The 19,611-nt window shown below is 39.7% G+C and overlaps 1 long non-coding RNA gene across 1 annotated transcript; it reads left to right on the top strand.

Moving 5' to 3' along the window:
* Positions 1-8,350: 8,350 nt before the first annotated feature.
* LOC125141249 lies at positions 8,351-9,045 on the top strand. Its single transcript, XR_007140631.1, has 3 exons — positions 8,351-8,409; positions 8,528-8,623; positions 8,906-9,045. It is a non-coding gene; the product is annotated as an uncharacterized LOC125141249 (long non-coding RNA).
* The last annotated feature ends 10,566 nt before the right edge of the window (positions 9,046-19,611 follow it).

Here is a 19,611-nt window from a genome sequence, read left to right as displayed (position 1 = left end):
GTTAGCTGATGGCGGAAACTCTTTAATTAGTGCCCTTGGAGAGCGGAATGAGGTATGAAAATCAAAAATGTGGAGTGTCTATTATTATCAGAAGAGTTTTGTTTAAAAGCAATATATTCTTTCTTTGAACAATTGTAATATGTTGTATTTCATTTAAAAGAAGCATGTGATATTTCATCTGTCATAACAGTTTAAAAACATTGTTCATTCTATATTGATTATTAGTTAAAATGTTAAAATGGTTTGTATTTGATGTGAACATGATTTATGTGCTAATTATTTGTGAAACTACATACAGTAGAAGCATTTTGTATTTTGCTGTTTTCTGCTGTAGTTTTTCACGGTGTTCATGGTGCTTATGGTGCATGGTGGTCGCTGAGAGGAAGAAATAAAGCGACACCCGTATGGAACTCTCTGCTTCTTCTTGATTAATAAATCCAAGGGGCTGCTACAGTGAAAACTCACTGCTGCACCAGCCCTGCCATCCCTGGTGAGAAACTGAAGCCATCACATCCGAGGTCCAACCTACCAGCCAGTTTACTTCATTTGCATCCAACTCCTGCACCCAGGCAAGACTTAAAATTGTCAGTACGTTTAAGGTACAACTAGAGATGCAAAAAAGGACACTGGATGCAAAGTAGCAAATAAAGGGGGACAATTTCTACACACGCAAGATTACAGCATAACTGAAGTGACTAAGTAAATATGTTATTATAAGGTCAAAATAACTTGCAAGCTAACTTCATGTCATGTCTATTTATGAAAATGTTTGAAGTGTGAATTTGTTGTTACTGTTTTATGCAAATGCTGGACATAAATATTACTCTGTGGTAAAAGATAACTCCAGCTTACAAGTGTAAATTCAGGCATAGGACAATCAAAGGCTACATTTGACTTAAAGCAGCAGCACAAACAAACAAGATGTCACATAAAGACACACCATGCAGGTCCAGCTTGCGTGAAAGAAAGCTGACAGAGATAGGCCAAAAGATGCATGACCAAGACACCAAAAAAGAGAGAAAGCATTTAACAAGACCTATGACTCTTGGAAGTTGCAAGGAAGACTAGGACAAAATTAAAAATCCTCTGTTCATCAGAAGACCTTAATGAATTACAGCAAGACATTCAAGCCAAGCATGATGACGTAGGCCAGCAGTACGAACCTATCCTACGTAACAGTAACACCACACCAGGGATTGTAAAGAAAATGGATGCCTGTGTTACGCTAACGAAAGACATTTGTGACCTCATAAGTAAACGTCTAGAGACTATTAATCAATATTATAATGACCAATTTGAGAAGGAAAGGGTAAGAGAAACATTAAACAAAGATGAATATGGGTCTGTCTTTGGCCACACCAAAACTGAAACGGTAATCTCAGCAAAGTCACCGGAGAGATTGAGCAACTACTCCAGCTCAGCCAGTACCCACAGCAGCAGAGTAGATGCACAGGCAGAGCTTGCAGCTAAGCTGGAACAAGCAAAAGCCATGAAAGAAATCCCAGCACAGCAAGCACATCTTCACAAGTTAGAAGGTGAATGGAAACTTAAAGAGGCAAAAATGATGTCAGAAATGAAACAAAAAGAAGTGGAAATGCAGCAACAGTTGGAACAAGAGAGAGCAAAATTGCAACAATTACAAGCAGCAAAAGACGTTGCCATAGCAGCAGCTCGTGTGAGAGTGTATGGCGGTTTTGAAGGTTTTGAGAACCATGATGAGGGGATTAATGACAAAACTTACTCTGCTTGCTACAGAATGAAAACCAAACCTCGATTAAATCTTGATGCTGTATCATTCCAACCTCACCAAGTTGCTCCTGAAGTGACAATGACCCAGGAGTCTGTCAGTCTGGCCCAAGCAATCTCCAGCTCATTAAGCATGAACCGCTTGCTGATCCCTGAACCAACCACGTTCAGTGGTGACCCTTTACAGTTTACAGATTGGAAGATGACATTCATAGCTCTTATTGACAGAAAACCTCTCCCACCAAGTGAAAAGATGTTTTATCTCAAAAATTATCTTGCTGGAGAGGCGCACAAAGCTGTAGAAGGTTTCTTTTATCGAGATTCAGAGAGGGCATACAATGGAGCATGGAAAGTCTTACAAGACAGATATGGGAATCCATTCATCATACAAAAGGCTTTCCGAGACAAGCTCACAAGATGGCCAAAGATCAATACAAACGACCCACTAGCACTACAAGAATTTGCTGACTTCCTCCAAGGCTGCACTGAGGCGATCCCACATGTCAAAGGACTAGCTATCCTTAACGATTGCGAGGAAAACCACAAGTTACTCAAAAAACTACCAGAATGGATCGTGCGCAAGTGGAGTCGAATTATCGTAGAGGAACTTGACACATTTGGAAGCTATCTAGATCTTGCATGCTTTACAAGGTTCCTGTGCAAAGAGGCACAGATAGCTTGTAACCCTAATGCTTCTCCATTGTGGATGAATTTCAAGGCCACAGATGACAGATCAACAAAGAGAGCCAAAGCTATCAACACAAATACACAAACAAAGAGTTTCGCTCAGGAGAAACAAGAAACAAACGGCAGTAAACCAAAATCACCTTGCTTTGTCTGTAAAAGTGAAGCTCATAACATCACCCAGTGTCCTGCCTTTGCAGCGAAGAGTGGTGAAGACAAAAAGGTATTCATCTGTGAAAATCGGCTCTGCTTTGGGTGCCTAAGGAAGGGTCACATGACCAAAGATTGTAAGAGACGACACACATGCAACATATGAAGCCGTCGTCACCAAACCTGCTTGCACGAAGACAGGAAACAAAGACCTGTGGAAGCAACGACGAATAGCTCCACTTCCATAGAAAACCATGCAAGCTTGGAGACGCACAAGGTCATATCCCATACATCAACACATCATGCATCTGCTACCTCAAGTATCGTCCCAGTCCTTGTGTCCTCAATACAAGAGCCACACAGAGAAGTACTTACATATGCTATACTGGACACACAAAGTGACTCAACGTTTGTCTTAGAAGACGTACTTGACAAACTGAATGTTGATGCTCAACCAGTAAAACTGAAACTGAGTACTATGATGGCTATTGACACAATCATATCTAGCAAGAATGTCCATGGTCTACAAGTTCGAGGACTGCACTCTAAGAACCACATCCCAGTACAGCAGGCCTACAGCCATGACTTTATCCCGGTGGACAAGTCTTACGTCCCAACGAAGGAAACGGCATTGCTGTGGCCTCATCTCAGACATTTGGCAGATAAGCTACCATCCCTTCAAGACTTTGATGTAGGGCTTCTTATCGGATATGACTGTCCATCAGCACTAGCTCCTCTTGAGGTTATCATTGGTGACAAAAATCAACCGTTTGCACAGAGATCAGAATTAGGATGGAGTATCATAGTCTCATCAAAGCCCCACTTAGACAGACAAGGAAAACAGAGCTTTGTGCATCGGCTCACAGTAAAGGAACTGCCAATTCCATCTGCGACAGATGTTCTTAAAGCCCTAGAATTAGACTTCACTGAGAGAACTTATGAAGATAAATATGTGTCCAGGAATGACGTTCATTTCATACAGTTCCTTGGTGACAACATCACGCAGAAGAAAGACGGACATTATGAAATGCCCCTCCCTTTCAAGGGCAACAGTCCACCGAACCTACCAAACAACAAGAGGTTAGCTACAGTTCGCCTGCAGTGCCTTAAGAAGAAATTAAAGACCAATAAATATTATTATAATCAATACAAAACATTCATGGAAGAAACAATTAACCCTCTGGGGTCTGATGGTATTTTTGGGCCTGGAGAAGTTTTGACATACCCTGATATTTGTTCTTTTTTGAGTTGCTTATGAAGATATAAATGGCTAAAGTCTAATATCACTGTAATCAGCACAGACTGGACTACAATAATATGTGAGCAGCATGTATGTACATGATTGTGTTTTTGGGAAAACAATGTTTATGCGTGGTTAGTGAAAAATGAAACATTATAAATCACTCGAATAAGGCCATAAAACACATACAGAACATTGGTTCACAGGACTTTTGAGAACTGGATCTTGTATCCTAGTGTTTTTGCTTCAAAATTATGTGAAAATCATCTTGTTTACTTGCTCACAGAAAACAATATATTGATTTAAATTTTCTAAGACACTTTTTGTTTGTAAAGGGCATATGCGAATAGGCGTCAACTATCATGCATATTAATGTAATTCACACCCGAGAAGACAAAGGCCCGCATAATGAGCTGCATAATGAGCCTTACAGGTAAGTGTGTGACTGAGAGAGGAATTACAAGAATGTGGAGATTACAAGAAGGAGTTAAAAGAATGTGAAGACAAAATAAATGTGTATATTTTGTGTTTGTAGTTTATTTAGAATATTTAACTAGTGCAAACAGTGCCAGACAAGAGATAAGTACTAAAAAAATCCTAAAATCCACATAAAGTGCATGTGTGCCAGACAAGAGACCGAGCAAACAGACACTATACTACAAGACAGATGCTTAAAATAAATAATAAAGTAACAATATGTATACAAGTAACAATATTGTATATGACCAATACAATATGGCTCTGTTAAAATCTTTAATGGAATCTGTTAAAACTTGGTGCTTCTTACAGCATTGATTGGGGGCGTTGATCTTGTTTGCATAGCCCGCGTCAGGTAATTTCCATATGAATGGCGCACGCGCGGTAGGTGGGATCACATTAGCGCTAATGAGGTCGAGCCAGAAAAACTGTACCTCTCTTTACTTACATACAGATTACACAAAAAGACATTATTTGCTTTCGATTTTAATTACCTCATTTAAAAGTAGACATTTCAGGCTTTCATTAGACATATGTATCATGTTCGTGTGATAAGTATTGGCGGAGTTATCAGTTCATATTTGTAACGTGTTTCAGGAAGATGGTCAAGGAGACAGAGATGTCTGAATGCACACCCTGGTTATTTTCTTTATTTGCCAAAAGCACAGCGTTTTGTTGTTATTATGAAGGCAGTCAAATAAAAGTAGACACTTCACAGTTTCGAATAATGTATTACATGTGTGTGTATGATTATGAATGACGGAGTGTTTTAAGTGGATTTCACGTTGAAGAGGAAAAAAGCGCCAAAAACGTGCCGGCGCGCCTGTCGACCCCAGAGGGTTAACAAGGGTGATGCAGAGCCTGCCGCTACAACATCTGAGGGAGAGACGGAGTGGTACCTTCCGCATCACGGCATCTATCACCCCAGAAAACCAGACAAGCTGAGAGTTGTATTCGACTGTTCAGCCAAATTCCATGGTGTTTCTCTAAACGACACTATACTGACTGGGCCTGACCTTATCAATCCTCTGGTAGGAGTTCTTTGCCGCTTCAGGAAGGAGGCTGTTGTGATCATCTGTGATATCGAAAGAATGTTTTATCAGTTCTCCGTCACTCCTGAATCCCGGAATTATCTGAAATTCCTCTGGTGGAAAGGTGGAGATTTGGATAGAGAACCACAGGAATACAGGATGACGGTTCATCTCTTTGGAGCCGCCTCATCTCCAGGATGTGTCAATTTTGCCTTGAAGCATCTGGCGTGGCAACACAAAGCTACCTATCCACTGGCATCAACATTTGTGGAGAAAAACTTTTATGTTGATGACGGGCTAGTTAGTGTCCCCTCAGTCGAGGAAGCCAAGAGACTGATCACTGAGGCACAGGAGTTGTGCAAAAGAGGAGGCCTACGCCTTCACAAATTCAATTGCGTGCACTCGGCATTCAATGGTCGATTAAAACTGACACTTTCAGCTTTAACAGCAGCTTGAAAGATCAGCCTTCAACCCACCGTGGTTGTCTTTCTGTCATTGCCTCACTTTATGACCCACTTGGATTCATCGCTCCATTCAGCCTAACTGGAAAGCGTATACTTCAAGTGCTGTGTCACCGAAGGGTGATCCACTACCAGAAGATATGAGGTCACGGTGGGAGGAGTGAATAAATGGTCTTCACAAGTTGAAAGAGGTTTCAATCCCAAGATGTTACCACCTATATGGTCTTCCATAACATTGTCAGAGTAGAATTGCACCATTTTTCGGATGCCAGCTGCGTGGGATATGGTGCATGTTCTTATCTCAGGTACCAAAATGACATGGACGAAGTCCATTGCAGTCTCGTGTTAGCGAAAGCAAGGGTTGCACCCTCAAAGGTCACAAGTATCCCGAGACTAGAACTTGCAGCAGCTGTGGTTTCTACAAAAATCAGTGTCATGTTAAGAGGTGAACTTGACATAAAGATTGATGAAGAGGTTTTCTGGACAGATTCACATGTCGTGCTTGGGTACATTAACAATGATGCCCGTAGGTTCCACATATTTGTTGCGAACCGTGTTCAGCTGATAAGGGATAACAGTGACCCCAGTCAGTGGCACTATGTGGACACTGCAGAAAACCCGGCCGATCATGCTTCCCGAGGTCTTCTTGCTTCAGACATTCATTCAACAAACTGGCTGCGAGAACCAATGTTTCTCTGGGAGCGTGAATTACTTCTAACACCCAGCACTCCATCAGAATTACTCGTTGGCGATCCTGAAGTCAAAACAATTCAGGTGCTTGCAACAGAAGCCAAAGACTGCAATGACATCCTCAGGCGTTCTCCTCCTGGACAACAATTCTTAAAGTGGTTTCAAGAATCAACAGGCTGGGCTCTAAACCAAAACAACAACATGAGTATGTGACTGTTAAGGAGCGTGAGAAGGCTGCAGATGAAGTAATTAAGATCGTACAGCAGAAAGACTTCCCCAAGAAGATAAAGATGCTTCAGGGTAAAAAGGAACTTCCAAAGTCAAGCTCTCTTTTCCGTCTTGACCCTATTTGATCTGAAAGACTCCTCCGTGTTGGTGGGAGATTGAAACAGTCATCACTCTGTCACAAAGTGAAGCACCCAGTCATCTTACCAAATAACAGCCACATCACCAAGCTGATCGTGTCCCATTTCCATGCTAAGACATGCCATCAGGGTTGAAGCCAGACTTTAAATGAGCTTCGGGCCAATGGATTGTGGGTAATTGGTGGGAGCAAGTTGGTTGCTAAGCTGATACACACTTGTGTGTTTTGCAGGAAACTGAGATGGTCAACGAGAGACAGCGAATGGCCGAACTTCCTAAAGAACGCGTCGAAGCTTCAGCACCTTTCACACACAGCGGCATGGACTGTTTCGGCCCTTTTATCGCAAACAATACAAAAGATATGGCCTGATTTTCACATGTCTGTACTCTAGAGCTGTTCATATCAAAATGCTCGAAGATTTGTCAACAGACTCATTCATCAATGCATTGAGATGTTTCATTAGCCTGAGAGGAGCTGTTCAGCAACTACACTGTGATCAAGGCTCTAATTTTGTTGCCGCCAGAAACGAGCTCAAGGAAGCGCTTAAAAAATGTGACACCAAGCTACTGGAAATCTTCTTGACTGAGAAGCAGTGCGAATTTGTATTCAATGCTCCCTCTGACAGTCACGCAGGTGGTGTCTGGGAACGCCAGATCAGAACCATTAGAAATGTGCTGAATGCTACCTTTGCACAGTGCTCAGGTCGACTTGATGACGCCTCCCTCAGAACACTGCTATACGAGGCCATGGCTATCGTTAACAGCCGCCCTTTAACAGTGGATGGAATCAATGATCCACAGGCACTGGAGCCTATAACACCGAATCACCTCATTATGATGAAATCTAAAGTTGCTCTTCCTCCCCCTGGAGTATCTGTCAAGGAGGACCTGTATGCGACAAAGAGGTGGAGAAGAGTTTAGTATCTTATCGAACAATTCTAGAGCCGCTGGAAAAGGGAGTATTTGTTGAACATATCCATGAGACAGAAATGGCACTCACCTCAACGCAACCTCAAGGTGAATGATATTGTCATTAAAGACGATAACCTCCCAAGATGGCTTAGTTCGTCGAGTTAAAGAGCAAGTTGGGGACAGAAAACCTCATAAAAAACAAGATCCTCCCTCCAAGCACTTAGTTATTGAAAGACCATTCAAAAAATTGGTGCTCCTCCTTGAGAACTGATTATAAGAAAGCAATTGACAACACTACACAAAATGCTTTATTATGCATGATGATGTATATAGCTACACCTCTGATAGCTTAACTTCAAGCTATTTATTTCTTAGAGTCAAGAAATCCTGTACAATTCATTTACTTTTTATGTACTTGTTCATTCATCGTACTAGGATTTGGTGGGAGTGTAAATGTCAGATAAATTGCATTAACATTCTCCTACGCAGTATTATACTTGTGTTAATAAGACATTGTAGTTCTACAGTGCCACCTAGTTGTCTGTTCTGCTTTTATTTTGAAAAGCACCGTTTTCTTCTTCTGTTGTTTTGGTGGTGCTAAACTTCCGGTTACACTCGCTTCACAACATGGTGCTCATGCATCATCGGAAGAATGGTAAAAAACTTAAACACATTAGTTGTTTATCATGTTCATCCATTTGAATCCTGTAAGGAAAGAGTTTACATTGATTTTCTTTATTATTTTTGTATTGTTCATACCTGTTATTTCTAAGAGCCTTGCTTGAACTGTGAGGGTGTGTGTGTCGAGCTAGAGAATGTTAGCTGATGGCGGAAACTCTTTAATTAGCGCCCTTGGAGAGCGGAATGAGGTATGAAACTCAAAAATGTGGAGTGTGTATTATTATCAGAAGAGATTTGTTTAAAAGCAATATATTCTTTCTTTGAACAATTGTAATATGTTGTATTTCATTTAAAAGAAGCATGTGATATTTCATCTGTCATAACAGTTTAAAAACATTGTTCATTCTATATTGATTATTAGTTAAAATGTTAAAATGGTTTGTATTTGATGTGAACATGATTTATGTGCTAATTATTTGTGAAACTACATACAGTAGAAGCATTTTGTATTTTGCTGTTTTCTGCTGTAGTTTTTCACGGTGTTCATGGTGCTTATGGAGCATGGTGCTCGTTGAGAGGAAGAAATAAACCGACACCCGCTTGGAACTCTCTGCTTCTTCTTGATTAATAAATCTGCTACAAAGACACACGATAAAATAATAATAAAAACAAAGAACAATTAAAGAAAATAAATGTGATTCTTAATAAAAACAGTTTAAAGAATAAAACAGGAATAAAAATGATTTGGATAAAAAGTGCAGTCAGTGTGAAGCAGCACAGCACTCATTCAGTAAATGCAGAGTTAAACAGATGTGTTTTTAATCTTGATTTAAAAGTGTCTACTGTTGAAGCACATCTGATCTCTTCTGGAAGCTGATTCCAGCTATAGGTGGCGTAATAACTAAATGCTGACGCACCTTGTTTTGAGTGAACCCTTGGTATCTCTAACTGACCTGATCCTAATGATCTGAGTCGTCTGCTTGGTTTATATTCAGTTAGCATATCTGTAATGTATTTCGGTCCTAAGCCATGAAGTGATTTATAAACCAGTAACAATACTTTAAAATCTATTCTAAATGTAACTGGAAGCCAGTGTAAGGACCTGAGGACTGGAGTGATGTGCTCAGATGTTTTGGTTCTGGTCAGAATTCTGGCAGCAGCGTTCTGTATGAGCTGCAGCTGTCTAATGGTCTTTTTGGGGATCCCAGTAAGGAGTCCATTGCAATAATCCACCCTGCTGGTGATTAAAGCATGAACAAGTTTCTCTAATTCCTGTCTTGAGACAAAACATCTAATTCTGGCTATATTTCTGAGATGGTAGTAAGCTGATTTGCTTATCGCTTTCACATGACTACTGAAATATGAGGCTGTATTGATTGCTATTCTGATATTACTGATTTTCTCAGAGAAAAAGGTTGCAAACTCATTGCATTTTTTGTCAGAGAGCATTTCACTAGGAACTTGATTTGGGGGGTTTGTTAGTTTCTCTACAGTAGCAAAAAGAGTGCGAGTGTTGTTTATGTTGTTGTTTATAATGTTAGAGAAGATCTGTCTAGCTGTGCCTAGTTCTACATTGAAAGCACTAAGACTGTCCTTATAGATGCTATAATGTACTTCAAGTATTGTTTTCCGCCACATACGTTCAGCTTTTCTGCATGTTCTTTTCATGCTCTGTACCACTGTTGTGTTTCTCCAAGGTGCTTTACGTCTGCCAGTGATCATCCTGACCTTTACTGGAGCTATACCATCTATACCAACTTTCTTCGCCCAAACTCACTAAAAAAAACTGTACCTAGACAGTTGGATAAAGACCCTTCATCTTGCTGAAAGAAAATTATAGAATTGTTAAGTTTTCTTTTTCATTTTATAGAACAATAAGTTTTCTTTACCTTTTATACGAACTTACGTAATCGTATGTCTGCTCAAGAAATGATGTAATGTTCAGTAGCATGTTAAAGTGTCAAGATAGAGAGTAACATTGAAAGCTTGATGTGAAATCACAAGGTTTTGTGTCAGCAGTATAAAAACACACAATCAGCAGCGGCAAAAAACCTGAAGATCTAATTATATTTATATATGTATATTCATCACTTATATTTTCATATTTTATATAGTTTTTTATACAGTAGATACTTTTTTATTTATCTATCTCCTTTTGGTTTATTTTTTTATCCTAAATTGTATTCCTTTTTATATGCTTATATACCGGACAGATGTAAAAAGCATGTCACTGCATGTCGTACCCTGTATGTACGTGTATGTGACACCTAACTTTTGGTTTTTAACTTGGAGACTGTTTCTTGGTTTATTTTATTTTGTTCTACTTGCGCTGGAATTGTTTGATTATTTGGAGCAGATTTTATTTGTAATTTGACTTTACATATATTACACACATTTGTCTGTATTACACTGCTTTTAATAAAAACAAGGCCTCCCGTTGTGAGGATCCTGAAAAGACAAGAAGGTCTAAGTCTGACTCCTTCATCTAAAGATACAAACAATAGATTTGGTAGAAGAACTTGAAGAGGAACGAGGGACTTGGAAGGACGAGAACCCAAATGTATAGGTGGAACTTATGATTTAACCAGCATTGCTGGAGGGGCTGCTTTTACCTGCCCACCTGCCAGATAGGAATGGGTATAAAATGTTTGTGGTTAGCTTTGCGACTCATTTTTTATTGCTTGTATTCCTCAACTTGAAAACAAGAAACACACAGCTCATTGTTCAACCCTAAAGACGCAACTGGTATGTAATGTTTGGGATGATTTACTATGTTGCATCCAGTGTGTCGTAACTCAGAGCCGGTCTCCAAGCCGACACATCACAGGGTGTCCTCTTCTCTTAGACCTTTTGGTTACTAAAAACTGTTTTAATTAGACTTAACTGTTAACTCTTTAATTACTACAAAAAATACTGAGAAAACTCCTCAGACCTGGATGAGAATGAGCATACTTCTTTATTGTGGTCAATCAGCCAACAATCTTTTAAGAGAAATTGCCAAATTGAAAGTAACAAATGAAAACCCCCAAAAAGAGCAAGTCATGCAAAATCAATCAAGAAAAACAAGAACTCTCGCGACGTTCTTGCAAAAATAAAAACACCCACCTTCACCCACGCACACACACAACACACGGGGACACACACACGCGCACACAGACACACACACATGCGCACACAGACACACACACACAAGCGCGCGGGGCTGCCTCCTACATCCGGCCAGAAGAATTTGACACGCACACCTTCACCCCGATCATCTCAATATATACCCTGGTGCTCCTAGTCTCCTCTTTGGTTCCCAGTATTTCTTGGAGTCCCAGGTGCCATATCACCTTATTTATCGGCATCACCTCCTATGTTTTCTAAACACACTGACCCAATCTCCCCTTATTTCCCATTACCTTTTCCCCATATGTCCATTTATGGATTTTCCTCCCCTTAGTTCTCAGGGCCTAGGTCTGTGAACCAATGTCTTTTTCAGTCTACATAACAAGTTATCGCTATGAGCTAAGGTCTGAGAACCATGGTCTTCTTCATTTTCCATAACAATTTATGAGCTAAGGTCTGGGAACCATGGTCTTTTCCATTCTACATAACAAGTTTGCATTTGTTATTACAAATGTGCTCAGACTGACTAGGCCTGACAGCCCCGAATCTGGTTACTTTTTCTAAGTTTATGATTACAATAAACATCTTTGGCCTACAACATCGCCTACATATGTCTTATGACAGCAATTGTAATATTTTTTAAGGCCTAATACTTTACTTTGGTTATAGTATAGTAAGGAATAATACTTTAATTATTTCTACTAAGATTTTTTACAAGTGTTTAGCACAAATTAAATGTTTAGTTCTAGTAGAAGTGATGACTCATTCTATTTTGAATGTATCTTTAGTGCAGATAATGTGGTAGTGGAAGTAATTGTAAGTGTTAGACTAAATTGATATGTTTAAACAATCCCTTTACTTAAAAGCCATGCTTTGTTGCCTTGTCATGCATTGCATCTTTAAGGTTATCAACCTATTGCCTACTGCCTATTGCCTATTCCTTAGTCTGTAGTCCATAATCCTATGCCATTCATTTCATTCAACTATATTCAACAATTCAACTGTTTCAACATATTACCAATGTCATTAAAACCAATCAGTAGCCCAAAACAGTGAAGGAGCTGCAGCAAGAGAGAACTTTAGCTAAAGGCGCATTTACCAAGAAAGCAAACTTCCTTAGCAGAGGTGCAAGGCATATGACGAAAAGTGAACTACAAGAGGAGTTCAAGAAGCAAACGTCAGAGGTGAGGAAGGTCAGTGAGACAAATGACGAGTATAGGCCTGGTCTCATTTATAAAGCATGCGTACGCACAAAACGGGGCTAGAAACGTACGTACGCCAGTTTTTGCACAAAGGTTGTGATCTATAAAAAACAAACTTGACGGGAGAATGTGCACACCTTTAAGCAAACTTTGAGACGTGCATACGCACATTCTGGAGACAAAGGGAATTGGCGACACAGATGGTGAGTTCGTGAACTGAAGTTAGATTGTAGAAAATTCATGTGAGAAGAACGATTATAAAATAATAATACTCCGTCCAGGGTGTATCCTGCCTTGATGCCCAATGATGCCTGAGGATAGGCACAGGCTCCCCGTGACCCGAGTAGTTCGGATAAGTAGTAGAAGATGAGTGAGTGAATGAATGAATAATCAGCGCTGCCTTACAGTCACATTTTCCACAACGGGAGCGCAGGAGGAGATGGCGCGACTACATGTGATACAGAATAGCATGAAATACCCTTTTATTAGAGAACTGCAGAGCACAGTGTACAAACTAAATATTTTCCTTAATGTACATATATCATAAAATGTCAACGTCTGCAAATACAGTCATGAAGCACAATCACTACTCATCATCGCTCCTAACTATTACAGTGTTCATTACAAAACCGTCATGAAGAAGCATGTGTTCACTATAACATTTTTGTCTTAAATTTTCACCCACAAATTAATTCTGTGATTTTGTCAAGGTGTTTACGATCAGTCTAATTGCTAGAAACATATAAATCCTCTGGTGACCCAGGTATGTAATGCTTCATGATGGCACTGCTGGCACTGTTGGAGGATTACACCAATGGGAGAATAAGGAAAGAACGAGTTTTCAGGGACCATGATGATGACTGGCTAATAAGCTGATTTAGATTCCCTAGAGCTTTGCTCTTAGATATATGTGTTGAATTGGGTCCAGTATTAGAGAGGGCAACACGCTGGAATCATGCCATCCCAGTCCAAATACAATTCCTCACCACTCTGGGGTTCTTGGCAACCGGCTGTTTCCAGTGGGAATTGGCAGACAGGTAAATTATTTATATAAAAAAACTATAAGTGATCCTCAACTTTGTGTCTAAAACCTTTTTGTATATGAAATAATTCTATTGGAATCTATCATCTCACCCTATAGGTCTGGTATATCACAGCCATCCCTGAGTGCCATAATATCTGTTGTTTTGAATGGTATACTTAATATGGGTAGTCGATACATCAGGTTCCCCTACACTGTGCGAGAACAGGCCGAAATTAAAATGAAATTTTGCAGCAATGTCTGGTTTCCCAAATGTAATCGGCGCAATTGACTGCGCTCATGTTGCTATAAGGGCACCATCTGAAAATAAATTTGCATATGTTAATAGAAAGCATGTGCATAATGTGCAAATCATATGTGACTCCAATATGACCCTCACAAACATTGTGGCACGCTGGCCTGGTTCAACACATGATTCCTTTATCATGACACATAACAGTAGAGAACAGACTAAATGCAGGCGCAGTACGTGATGGCTGGCTTCTTGGTGAGTTTAACAATATTAAAAAGTAGAAAATGTAACAATTTTGTTTTTAATATAATTATAACAATGTTGTTTTTAATATAATTATTATCTGCAGGCATCTCTGGAAAATTGTCCGTAGTGTGTGTGTGTGAGTGAATGAGTGTGTGTGTGTGTGTGTGTGTGTGTGTGTGTGCCCTGCGATGGGTTGGCACTCCATCCAGGGTGTATCCTGCCTTGATGCCCGATAACGCCTGAGATAGGCACAGGCTCCCCGTGACCTGAGGTAGTCAGATAAGCGGTAGAAAATGAGTGAGTAAGAGTAATCTGCAGGTGACAGTGACTACCCCTGAGACGCTGGCTCCTCAACCCATTTTTAAACACACAGAGCGCAGAGGAAACTCATTATAATGAGGTCCACTCTCGTGCCCGCGCAGTGATTTGCATTGACTATTTATGGTTAAAAATGGGCTTGTACAGGGCGGGATTTGAGGCTGGTTCATGTACGCACATCTGCAGGTGATCTGTGATTTATAAAGGGAACATTGCTTACAGGTGTGCGTACTCATGGTTTTATAAATCAGATTTTTTGGCGTATGCCATTTTTGGCTTTTGGGCATACATAAACTTTTAGTAGGGATCCTACGCACAGTTTTATAAATGAGACCCCAGAGCTCTGGACAAAACCAACTAAAACCAAACAACAAACAAAACAATCGCGCAATCATCCCCAATGGATAACCAGCGTGCAGAACACTAACAGCGCGCTTTCCAAAACTTAGCGCACTTACCTATGCGATGATTGTTTATATTTTGTCCTCTACATTTAGTAGAGAGATAGCTAGATAGATAAATAGATTATGCAACACTGTTTGAAATCCTAAAACAATCTATATAATTTAACTTTTATTAACTGTATAAACTGACAAAAATGAATCATAGTCACCATTTTTGTCACGAACACGGGATAAAACAGACCCAAATGCAGGATAGCAAAATAAACGGGTCAACTTGTATAACCTCAGTGAAATGCTCAGAAAACCACCTTAACTGTCTGTATAACACAAGTCTGAATAATTATGATGATATGTTATGACAATTCTAAGTCTAAACTTGAATTAAATGGCATATATTAAATTAGGCACATCTATCTAGCTTCTGAGAATTAGGAAATCTAGTGCATAGAATTGACTGTGATGATTTCACTATAGTCTGTCAAGACCCCAAAGACAAACCATTCACAATATTTGTAATTAGTCATTAGTGAAAATGAATCGAATTGGTAAATGGTCTTTTCATATTTTCACTGGCCCTGTGCTTTTATACCTACAGGGTAGCTTGGAGGATGTGAAAGCCATAACAGCTCTGCCAGGTTCCTCAGTGAAAACTGGCTCGTTAGACAGCTGTGAGGCCCAATGTGGCCAAAGATCACACTTTGGGTTGCGTTGAGCAGATTAAAGATCATTTAAGGCATTTATTGAATTTACAAGACAGCCATGTTTTATAGCACTAGATTTACTAACCCTGCACAAATTTGCATAAAATTCCTGGACCTCACACCTACTAGCACCCCTACAGCTCCATTGTTCTCCTGCTTTTGTTGTGCAAACACCCCCATCACCTGTGAGGCCTGGCTCATTTGCATTTGTTCACTCAGAGTAGCTCAGATCCAAGGCAGGCCAAACCTCTGTCTGTGACATGGAAACCTTCAGAAATGTCTGACGTATCTATACAAATTCATTGTCTGTTTTATTTATAAAAAATTGTGTGAAAACAGAATGAAAAGTTGCTAATACAATGACATGAATAAAATGAAAACTTGCTAACACTTCAGGGTTAGGTTTAGGTGGTACTGGGAAGCCCTGTCTGAGCCAGACGGCAAAAGACGGCACTGTGTGGGTAGAGGAGGTCATTGGAATGCCCAGTGCAGTAGCAAATCGCTTGTGCTTCACTCCACAAGTTGGACCCACAGAGTCTTCATATGTGACATGGAAACCTTCACAAATTCCTGCCGTATTTATACAAAAGAAACACATTCACAATATATGGATACACAAGCCTGTTTTATTTTAAAGTGTTTCAAACTTTAAAGCGTTTGCAGACCCAGTGTGCATCGTCCCTGCATTTGGCACAGGTGAAGTTCTGACATGTTGCACAGGTAAACCTGCTGTGATTCCTGTTGCAACTAGCGCTGTGTTGTCTGTACAGTCCCTTTCACAGCAGCTGCAGCAGCTTCAGAAGCCTGACTCTGTGCCAATATTTCCGGCTGCATGAATCGGCAACGAAGTTCCTTAGACAGAAGACTCAGAGATAATCTTCTTTTGCCTGTCTGTCTTGTACAAAATGTAGGCATTCACCGCCACCAGGTCCATCATAATGTAAAAAACCGCTACTGGCCACCTGCGTGTTGCTGCTCTTATGGAATACATCCGCGCCATTTGGTCCAACACGTCTACACCACACTGTAAAAGCAGAGAGAGCGAGACAGTCATGAGTATATGTGCTTTTTTCTATAGGCCTGTATAGTACACATCAGAAAACATTGTAGCACTGGTGTAAAATTATACTCACATTCACATACCTTCATGTGGTTATAGTCTGTTATCGTGTTGGGTTTCCTCTTTCTGCCGTCACCGATCGCCACGTCTTGGTGCATGGAACTTAGAACACGCACAGTCTTGTTTTTAGGTGCAGACATTGTCAAGGAGATACTGCCACTTCTAAGCAATGAAGTGGAGAATACCTCTCGCTGTGCAGTGTCTTTTGCAAGTTGAGAAAGTTCACGCCGGACTTTATTCACCGTGCCCAGTAGCGTTGTTTTGCGCTGCAACAGTCTATGCAACAGTGAAAGTGAAGTAAAGAAACTGACCGACATGACATTTCTGCCATCGTCCAAAAATGGCCCCATCAGATTCATGACCATGCTCTCTGCCAGCCTCTCTCCCTTCTGACGACTGGGGTCCTTTCCCAAGTAAGGAGATGCATTGCAGACATATTTGGTCTCCAAATTCGTGGTGTTGCATAATTTAAATGAATCTATCTTGGGGCATTGTCTCTTTGAAAGCCAGGAGATTGTTTTGAAACCATTTTAACCATTTTTATAAATAAATAATAATAATAAAAATAATAAAACCTGTTTTTTCCAGGTCAAATTGACTTGAATGCTTATAAATAAAAAATTCTACAATGATCACCATTCTGTGTGATCAGCTTACATTTGTGAACATTTTACACTTATGCCTATTTTGCCTACCAGATGCCATCTGATCACCCAAATACAGGCTACACACACACACACACACACACACACACACACACACACACACACACACACACCACTCAAAAACATAGCATAATTTATTGTGAATAAATCTTCCTTTACACCTCTTACGCTTTTTATTATATTTAATTTATAAACAATACACCTTTTGAAATTATGCCATGATTTTAAGTAAAATAAGCAGAAATTATTAAATATTATTTTGGATATGTCAAACATCCCCAGGTCAAAACTGACTGAAGCAACTAAATTCATAAATAAGAGATAGAAAACAAATATGATTTGAATATGAAAACACGTGTGTGTGTGTGTGTGTGTGTGTGTGTGTGTGTGTGTGTGTGTGTGTGTGTGTGTGTGTGTGTGTGAAATGTTTACAAATGTATAGCTTTTTTTCTGTCTGGAGAAATGCCCAGTGCTTTGAAGAGTGTTTGACTGTGTGTGTGTGTGTGTGTGTGTGTGTGTGTGTGTGTGTGTGTGTGTGTGTGTGTGTAGCATAATTTCTGTAGATCATATTTTGCCCTCTGCTAGGCAAAGGCATTATCAAAAGTGTGACATATTTACAAATATGTAGCTTTTTTTGTTATGGAGGCCTAATGAAATGCAATGCCCAATTTGTGTGTGTGTGTGTGTGTGTGGTGTGTGAGTGTGTGTTTTGGGTGCATGTGTTAGTGGACATTTTATGTGTGCATTTTTGTGTTTGTATGTATGTTCATTGCTCTGAAAAGGGAAAAAGTGTGATCTATTGCCCCAATAAATGTGGCCAAGTCAAATTGACTCGGGAGGACTTGAGGAGGAATGTATTTATTTTACGAACACATAGTTCAACAAAAATAGACAAAATTAATTATTCTTGCAAAGTTCATAATTTGGAACAATCCTGGTAAATTTCAGGCAAATATGTGGAAGGAAACCCAAGTTATGACATATTAAACTTTCCAGATGAGTCAAATAGACCCCAGGGTTGTATAAATATGATATGTACTATGGCAATGACAAATCTTAGCACACAATTTTTTATAAATAAAACAGACTATTTTGTATAGACGGCAAGCATTTCTGGAGGTTTCCATGTCACACACAGGTTTGGCCTGCCTTGGATCTGAGCTACTCTGAGTGAACAAATGCAAATGAGCCAGGCCTCACAGGTGATGGGGGTGTTTGCACAACAAAAGCAGGACTGAAGAACTGTGAAAATCTCAACAGGGGGAAATCACACCTCGGGACCCGCACCAGAAAATAAAAAAGTCAGTAAATAGTGATAGATATAAACCACAAGTTAGAAAAAAATTAGAAAAAGTCAGAGCTTTTTAACCCTGTGATAACCCTGTAAAAAACCCTGTAATAATTGGAGGTCAGAAGCGTTCATGAGAAGCAGTTTACAATTACAATCCACTCTGATCTTCACAAAGTTTGCACAATGGGTCTTTAGTGGAAATCTCGGTTGCAACACACCCTTCTGCCATACCTACTGTGTTGAACCCATCAGTACAGCAATTAAAGGCCCAAACAATCATATAAAATCCACTTATAAAGCTTCCAAATCAGTCAGCTTTTAGTCAGAAAGTTTAATGAGTTCATATAGACACTGGTATGACAAACTGTACCACCTGGGAGCACAACTTCATATAATATTAATGTTAATCACAACATAACCTTAAAAAAGGCAGCCAACAGAATAGCCACAAAGTGTGAGTTTTGTACGAATGCTTCGTCTGAACGCTAATTACACTAAAGTCTCCTGATTAAAGGATGACGGTTGCCTTGAGCAGTGAAAGTGAGTACACATCATTTTATATTCTTTGTAACTCTGTAAACATGTGGTACTTCATGAATCTGCTGAGTCCAGATCACACATCATGCTCTGAGAGGGAAGTAGATGATGAGGATGATCAAAGTCTTTCACAGTCTTTCACACTTTGTTAAAATAATTATACTCAATACTAATTAAAGTTTAAAGTATTATTAATTAGTATTACCTTACCTCACTATTTATATTAACAATCACCTCAGGTTTACATTACCTCACTAACTTGGTTTATATCAACAATCATTTCAGGTTTATGTTACCTCACTATTTATATTAACAATCACCTCAGGTTTACGTTACCTCACTAACTTGGTTTAAATTAACAATCACCTCA

The sequence above is a fragment of the Tachysurus fulvidraco genome, chromosome 5 (genome assembly GCF_022655615.1).
Source record: "Tachysurus fulvidraco isolate hzauxx_2018 chromosome 5, HZAU_PFXX_2.0, whole genome shotgun sequence".
Taxonomy (NCBI): domain Eukaryota; kingdom Metazoa; phylum Chordata; class Actinopteri; order Siluriformes; family Bagridae; genus Tachysurus; species Tachysurus fulvidraco.
Note: the sequence above shows the minus strand (reverse complement) of the source record. Positions and strands in the feature narration are given on the sequence as shown.